The sequence below is a fragment of the Stenella coeruleoalba genome (genome assembly GCF_951394435.1).
Source record: "Stenella coeruleoalba genome assembly, chromosome: 15".
NCBI classification, from domain to species: domain Eukaryota; kingdom Metazoa; phylum Chordata; class Mammalia; order Artiodactyla; family Delphinidae; genus Stenella; species Stenella coeruleoalba.
In genome coordinates, this window is record NC_137161.1 from 9,921,904 (window position 1) to 9,927,874 (window position 5,971).

Consider the following 5,971-nt stretch of genomic DNA (forward strand, 5'->3'; position numbering starts at 1 on the left):
TGCAGAGGAGTCCAGAACCCAGAAAAGGCTGAGAATGCTTGGCCTAAAGCTATGCTTTCACCACTACACCCTGCAGAGTTAACGCGAATTTGCATTGAAAAAAATGAGGAGCAGGGAGGAGAGACCAAAGGTGTTATCGATCATGTCCGGGTGGTGGGATAAAGGCTGACTTCCTTTGTGTTATGCCCGTTTGTGTTTCTGAAGTCATACAGTGAGCATGTTTGACTTCACCATTCAGGAGGGAACTCAGATATTTAAAGAAACAGAGCATTTTCTTTCGGCCCATAAGACATCCCTACCAGATACCAGTTAGTACTGCTCAGACCCTGATAAAGTAAACTCTAAATTAAAACTGTTGTTGAGATCAGACTTTAAGGGATTTCATGAGAGTAGGTTGATCACATTTCTCCAACTTTAACTTTGAAAGAACAAAAGGTCCATTCCTGCCTCCCAGACAGACAGCCAGTGATTGGGAGAGTCCAAAGCCCGGGTGCCTTGGGATGCACCCACACCATAAGAGAAGGTCCTATTTTTGCCCTGACTCGACTCTAGCACTTCACAGAAGCAACTATTGCTGAAGCAAAGATCGCTAATGATAACGTCTTCCTCTTGCCGCTGCCCTGTGAGTTAGCAGGGTGAACCCAGGGTCTCTGGTGCCTTTCATTCTTCATCTCTTGCTTCTGAATCTCAACCGTCGTTCAGTTCCGCGTTGGCAGTTATTGTGGTCGTGGCTGGATCAGACAGGAGGGAGAGCGGGCGGGAGCCACCTGCCCAGGTGGTGGGTCCTCAGAACAGGGTGGGGAGAGAAGAGAGCACTGGAGGAAAGGCAGAGAAGCCGAGACAGACTGTGTCCCTGTGCAGGTTAGTGATCCATCCTACTCAGCTTCAAGGGGGACTTGAACCCGGAATTTCTGAATCCTATCTGGCTCTCAGAGAATAAAATCGAAGCATCATGGTGGGGTTTACGGGCTCAGCATCACCAGCGGAAGGACCATGACCAAAACCCACAGCCCACATCTGCTGCCCACACACAGCCTGTACCAGATAACCCTCACCTGCCCACCAGTTTCCAACCCCATCCTCTTCACTCCTAAAGCAACTTGAAAACACTTGTTTATAGCATTCACACTGCAACTCAGTTACCTGCCTTAGTACCTCTCTGTCCGGCTTCCCCACCAAGCTGTCTACTCCTTGAGGGCACAGGCTGTATTTGGGGGGAGTTTATTACCATGGATAGGAGCATGGATTGGAATTCTGCCTCAGCCACTTCCTGGTTGTGTGATCTTGGGGAAGTCACTTCTCTCTAAGCCTTTGCTTTTTCATCTGTAAAATGGGTAGTCAGTGATTCAACTAAAAAGTATTAAGGGCTAACTCTGTGCTAGGAACTCTTGTAGATGCTGGAGATTTAGAACGTGACAAAAACCACTGCCCAGCTGAAGCGTGCGTTCTAGCTGGAATAGGTGTGAGAGGAGGTGGCAGGCATAAACAAGCAAATACATTCAATAATAACAGTAGGCACCTCATGTGGGTTATTAAGAGGATTACTTGAGATGAGGCCTTTAAAGTGCTCAGCTAAGGCCCGGCTCATGATAAATGCCAACAGATGACAGTGCTGATTATTTTCTCCAGGAAAAGCATTCCTGACCCCACTAAAACGGGCACTCCCACCCTGCCCACCCCAGGCCTGGCTGCTAGCCCTTTGTCTTGACTCTGACAGCACATCTGCACAGCTTGATCATGGCATTTACTACATTATACAATCATATTCTCTTAGCTGCATATGGTTCCACATTGACCTCACCTACTTGAAACACGTACAGTGGATTTTTACTTGTATTTATATCTTCAGCATCTCACATGGCACCTGGCCCACAGTCGGGACCAAATAAATGCTTGTTAGATCAATCAGAGATCAAACCTAAAGAAAACCCCAAGGCCTCAAATGGCATTAAAAAAAAAACTTGTCTCAGGACTTCCCTGGAGGTCCAGTGGTCAAGACTCCACGCTTCCACTGCAGGGGGTGCGGGTTCCACCCCTGGTGGTGGAACTAACATCCCACACGTCCCGTGGTGCAGCTACAAAAAAATTTAAATTTTAAAAAAACTTTTCTCAGACTTGCTCTGAAAAAGTCCTGGTAGTAACCAACCTCCAGATGGCCTCTGGTGGTCCTTACCTCCTCATCTATGTTCTTGTGTCACCAATAGAAGATTGAGGAAATGACAATGTGTACATTCCCAGGTAAGGTCATAGGAGACATTGTAGCTTCTGCGTTGCTCTCTCTTGGATCACCTGGTCTGGGGGAAGCCAGCTGCCGTGCTGTGAGGACACATGAGAACTCTGTGGAGATGCCCACATGACGAGGAACTGAGGCCTCCCGCCAATACCCAGAACCCACTTGCCTGTCATGTGAGTGAACCATCTTGGAAATAGGTTTGTCAGCCCCAGTCAAGCCTTCTTTGGACCCCAACCCTGGCCAACAATTTGTCTGCAACTTCACCCAGCTCAGCCACTCCTGAATTCATAGGAGACCCACAACATTTTTAAAAGAAACGTATTGGCATAAACAAGCAGCTCTGGACTGAAATGAGCAGAGACAGTACAAAAGGAAAAGAGGCCTTTGAACCCTCAGACTTCTGCAGGCAGGAAGCAGGCTGCAAAACTACTCAGGTGCAAACAGGATCTGCATTTCTTGCGAAAAGAAGAATGACTCGGAGAATAGATCCCTGAGTCCACAGGGTAGAACCAAGACATGTAATCACTGCCTCCAGGTCACAGAGCCAATAACGGTAGAGCCAGACTTCAAGCTGAAGCAGTCTGGCTGTCGAGTCCATGCTTCTCGCCTCTGCATTATACCATGTCTCTAATGGATGGTTGCATGGGCAGATAGATAGTATGATTTTGGTTCACTGAATTAATATTTTAAAATAGCAAGTGGTGCTCAAATACACAAAGAGAATTCCAGACACCAGTGACCGGGTATGTATTGATCTGATGATTGATGGTCTTCATGACATTCACTCAAAGAACGATACAGCCTCTCATCCTGAGCCTTTTCTTTTTACACAAAGAAAAATATTAAGGGGACTTCCCTAGTGGCACAGTGGATAAGACTCGACGCTCCCAATGCAGGGGGCCTGGGTTCAATCCCTGGTCAGGGAGCTGGATCCCACACGCGTGCCACAACTAGGCATTCACGTGCCGCAACTAAGGAGCCCACCTGTTGCAACGAAGACCCAGCACAGCTTCAGCCCCAGCCGTAGGCACAGCCACCGGCACAACCCCAGCCCCAGCTCCTGCTGCAGCTCCTCCAGACTCCGTCCCTACACCGACGTCCTGGAGGTTGGGATGCTCTTGTCCAAATCCAACTGTCTTGCCCGCCTGCGTGCCGCGCCCTGCAACAACCTGCACGCCACCAAGCTGGCGCCCGGCAAGGAGAAGGAGCCCCTGGAGTCACAGTGCCAGGTGGGCCCGCTCCTGGGCAGCGGCGGCTTTGGCTCCGTCTACTCCGGCATCCATGTCACCGACCACTTGCCAGTGGCCATCAAGCACGTGGAGAAGGACTGTATTTCAGGCTGGGGAGAGCTGCCTGACGGCACCCGAGTGCCCATGGAAGTGGTTCTGCTGAAGAAGGTGAGCTCGGGCTTCCCCGGCGTCATCAGGCTCCTGGGCTGGTTCGAGAGACCCAGCAGTTTCGCCCTGATCCTGGACAGGCCCGAGCCAGCAGCGCAAGAACGCTTCGACTTAATCACGGAAATGGGGGCCCTGCAGGCGGAGCTGGCCCACAGCTGCTTCTGGCAGGTGCTGCAGGCCGTGCGGCACTGCCGCAGCTGCGGGGCGCTTCACCGCGACGGCAAGGATGAGAACACCCTTATCGACCTCAGTCGCGGGGAGCTCAAACTCATCGACTTCAGGTCGGGGGCGCTGCTCGAGGACACCGTCTACACGGACTTCGATGGGACCCGAGCATATAGTCCTCCAGAGTGGATCCACTACCATCGCTACCATGGCAAGTCAGCAGCCGTCTGGTCTCTGGGGATCCTGCTGTAGGATATGGTCTGTGGAGATATTCCCTTTGAGCACGACGAGGAGACCATCAGGGGCCAAGTTTTCTTCAGGCAGAGGGTCTCTTCAGCGTGTCAACATCTCATTAGATGGTGCTTGGCCCTGAGACCATCAGATCGGCCATCCTTCAAAGAAATCCAGAACCATCCATGGATGCAAGATGTCCTCCTGCCCCAGGAAACTGCTGAGATCCATCTCCACAGCCTGTTGCCAAGGCCCAGCAGATAGCTTCTGGGCAGGTTCTCCCTTCTCTGTCAGATGCTTAAGGGAGGGGAAGTGTGTGTTTCTAGCTTCCCAAGTACCAGTGACACTTCTCTCCAAGTAGGACAGTGCTTGTTACAGGAACAACATTTACAACTCATTCCAGACCCCAGGCCCTGGAGGCCGCCTCCCAAAGAGAGGAGGAGACTCCACTCCAGCCGTCCTAGGCCTCAGCTCCTCCCATAGAAGCTCTGCTTCTCATCGGTGTCCAGCATTGCTGGACTTTGCAAAATCCCAGGGGTGGGGGTGGGGGGTGGGGGGTGGGAGTGGGTCAGAATCCAGCCATGGAACTCTTCCCTTCCTCAGGAGTTCTGCTGAGGGCTTCCCTGGTGGCACAGTGGTTAAGAATCCACCTGCCAAGGCAGGGGACACGGGTTCGAGCCCTGGTCCGGGAATCCCACATGCCACAGAGCAACTAAGCCCGTGCGCCACAACTGCCGAGGCTGCGCTCTAGAGCCCGCGAGCCACAACTATGGAGCCCGTATGCTGCAACTACAGAAGCTCATGCTCCTGGAGCCCATGTGCCACAACTACTGAGCCCACGTGCCACACCTACTAAAGCCCACTCACCTAGAGCCCGTGCTCCGCAACAAGAGAAGCCACAGTGATGAGAAACCCACGCACCGCAACGAAGAGTAGCTCTGGCTCGCCACAACTAGAGGAAGCCTGTGTGCAGCAACAAAGACCCAACACAGCCAAAAATAAATAAATTAATTAATTAAAAAAAAAAGTTCTGCTGAACGCCGTGATGGGTCGGGTAGGGGGAAATCGGGTTGGGGTGGGATAGGACTAGCACCGTTTTAAGTCCCTGTCACCTCTTCCAGCCCTTCTGAGTGCCTTCTGTGGGGACTCCAGCTGTGCTGGGAGAAATACTTGAACTTGCATCTTCTACGTGCTGCTTCTCCAAAAATCTGCCTGGGTTTGGTTCCCTGTCTTTCTCCCCCACCCCTTCCCCCCATCCTTCATACGAAAGGTGCCATGGAAGAGGCCACAGGGCCAAATGCTGAGCCACCTGCCCTTTTTCCACCTCCTTTAGTAAAACTCCCAAGTGAACTGGCCTTCCTTTTTGGTTTTTACGTAACTGTTTCTAAGCCAAGACCTCACACACACACACACACACACAAATGGACAAACAACGCAAATCAACAGAACACCTGTAAATGTGCGTGCAGTTGGCATGGTGGTGTACGAAAGGATTGTAGTTGATCTGGTTCTTTTTAAATTTTGCCTTTAAATTATTTTACCTGTTTTTTGTTCTGTTTTGCTTTGGGTTTTTTGTTTTTTGGAAAGATGCACCTTCTAACCTGGAGGTCAATGTTTATTTATTTATTTATTTATTTGGTTCCCTTGCTGCTCCAAGCTTCCACAGCTACTGCCATAGTTTTCTTTTCTCCCTTCCTCCTCTGACTCGGGGACCTTCGGGGGAAGGCTGCAACGCTTGCTCTGTTCATTCATAGGGTGACGGGACTCAGGCGGGGCAGCTGCTGCAGCTCCCTGACTGCCGCGGCCCCCTGGTCTGCTTACCCAAGGGGACATGGCGTCCGTGGGCGATGGGGGAGGGGCAGTGCTGACTTGTGTACATAGGATAGCTATATGAAAAGCAGTTCTGGGTGGTGTGCCTTCCAGGTCCTCTCTGGGGCTGTTTTGA

At 51.3% G+C, this 5,971-nt stretch overlaps 1 pseudogene across 1 annotated transcript; it reads left to right on the forward strand.

Annotated features, from left to right (window-relative positions):
* Window positions 1–3,330: 3,330 nt before the first annotated feature.
* LOC307198016 (serine/threonine-protein kinase pim-1-like) lies at window positions 3,331–4,290 on the forward strand (annotated as a pseudogene). The gene has a single exon. The product of its transcript is annotated as a serine/threonine-protein kinase pim-1-like (transcript).
* The last annotated feature ends 1,681 nt before the right edge of the window (window positions 4,291–5,971 follow it).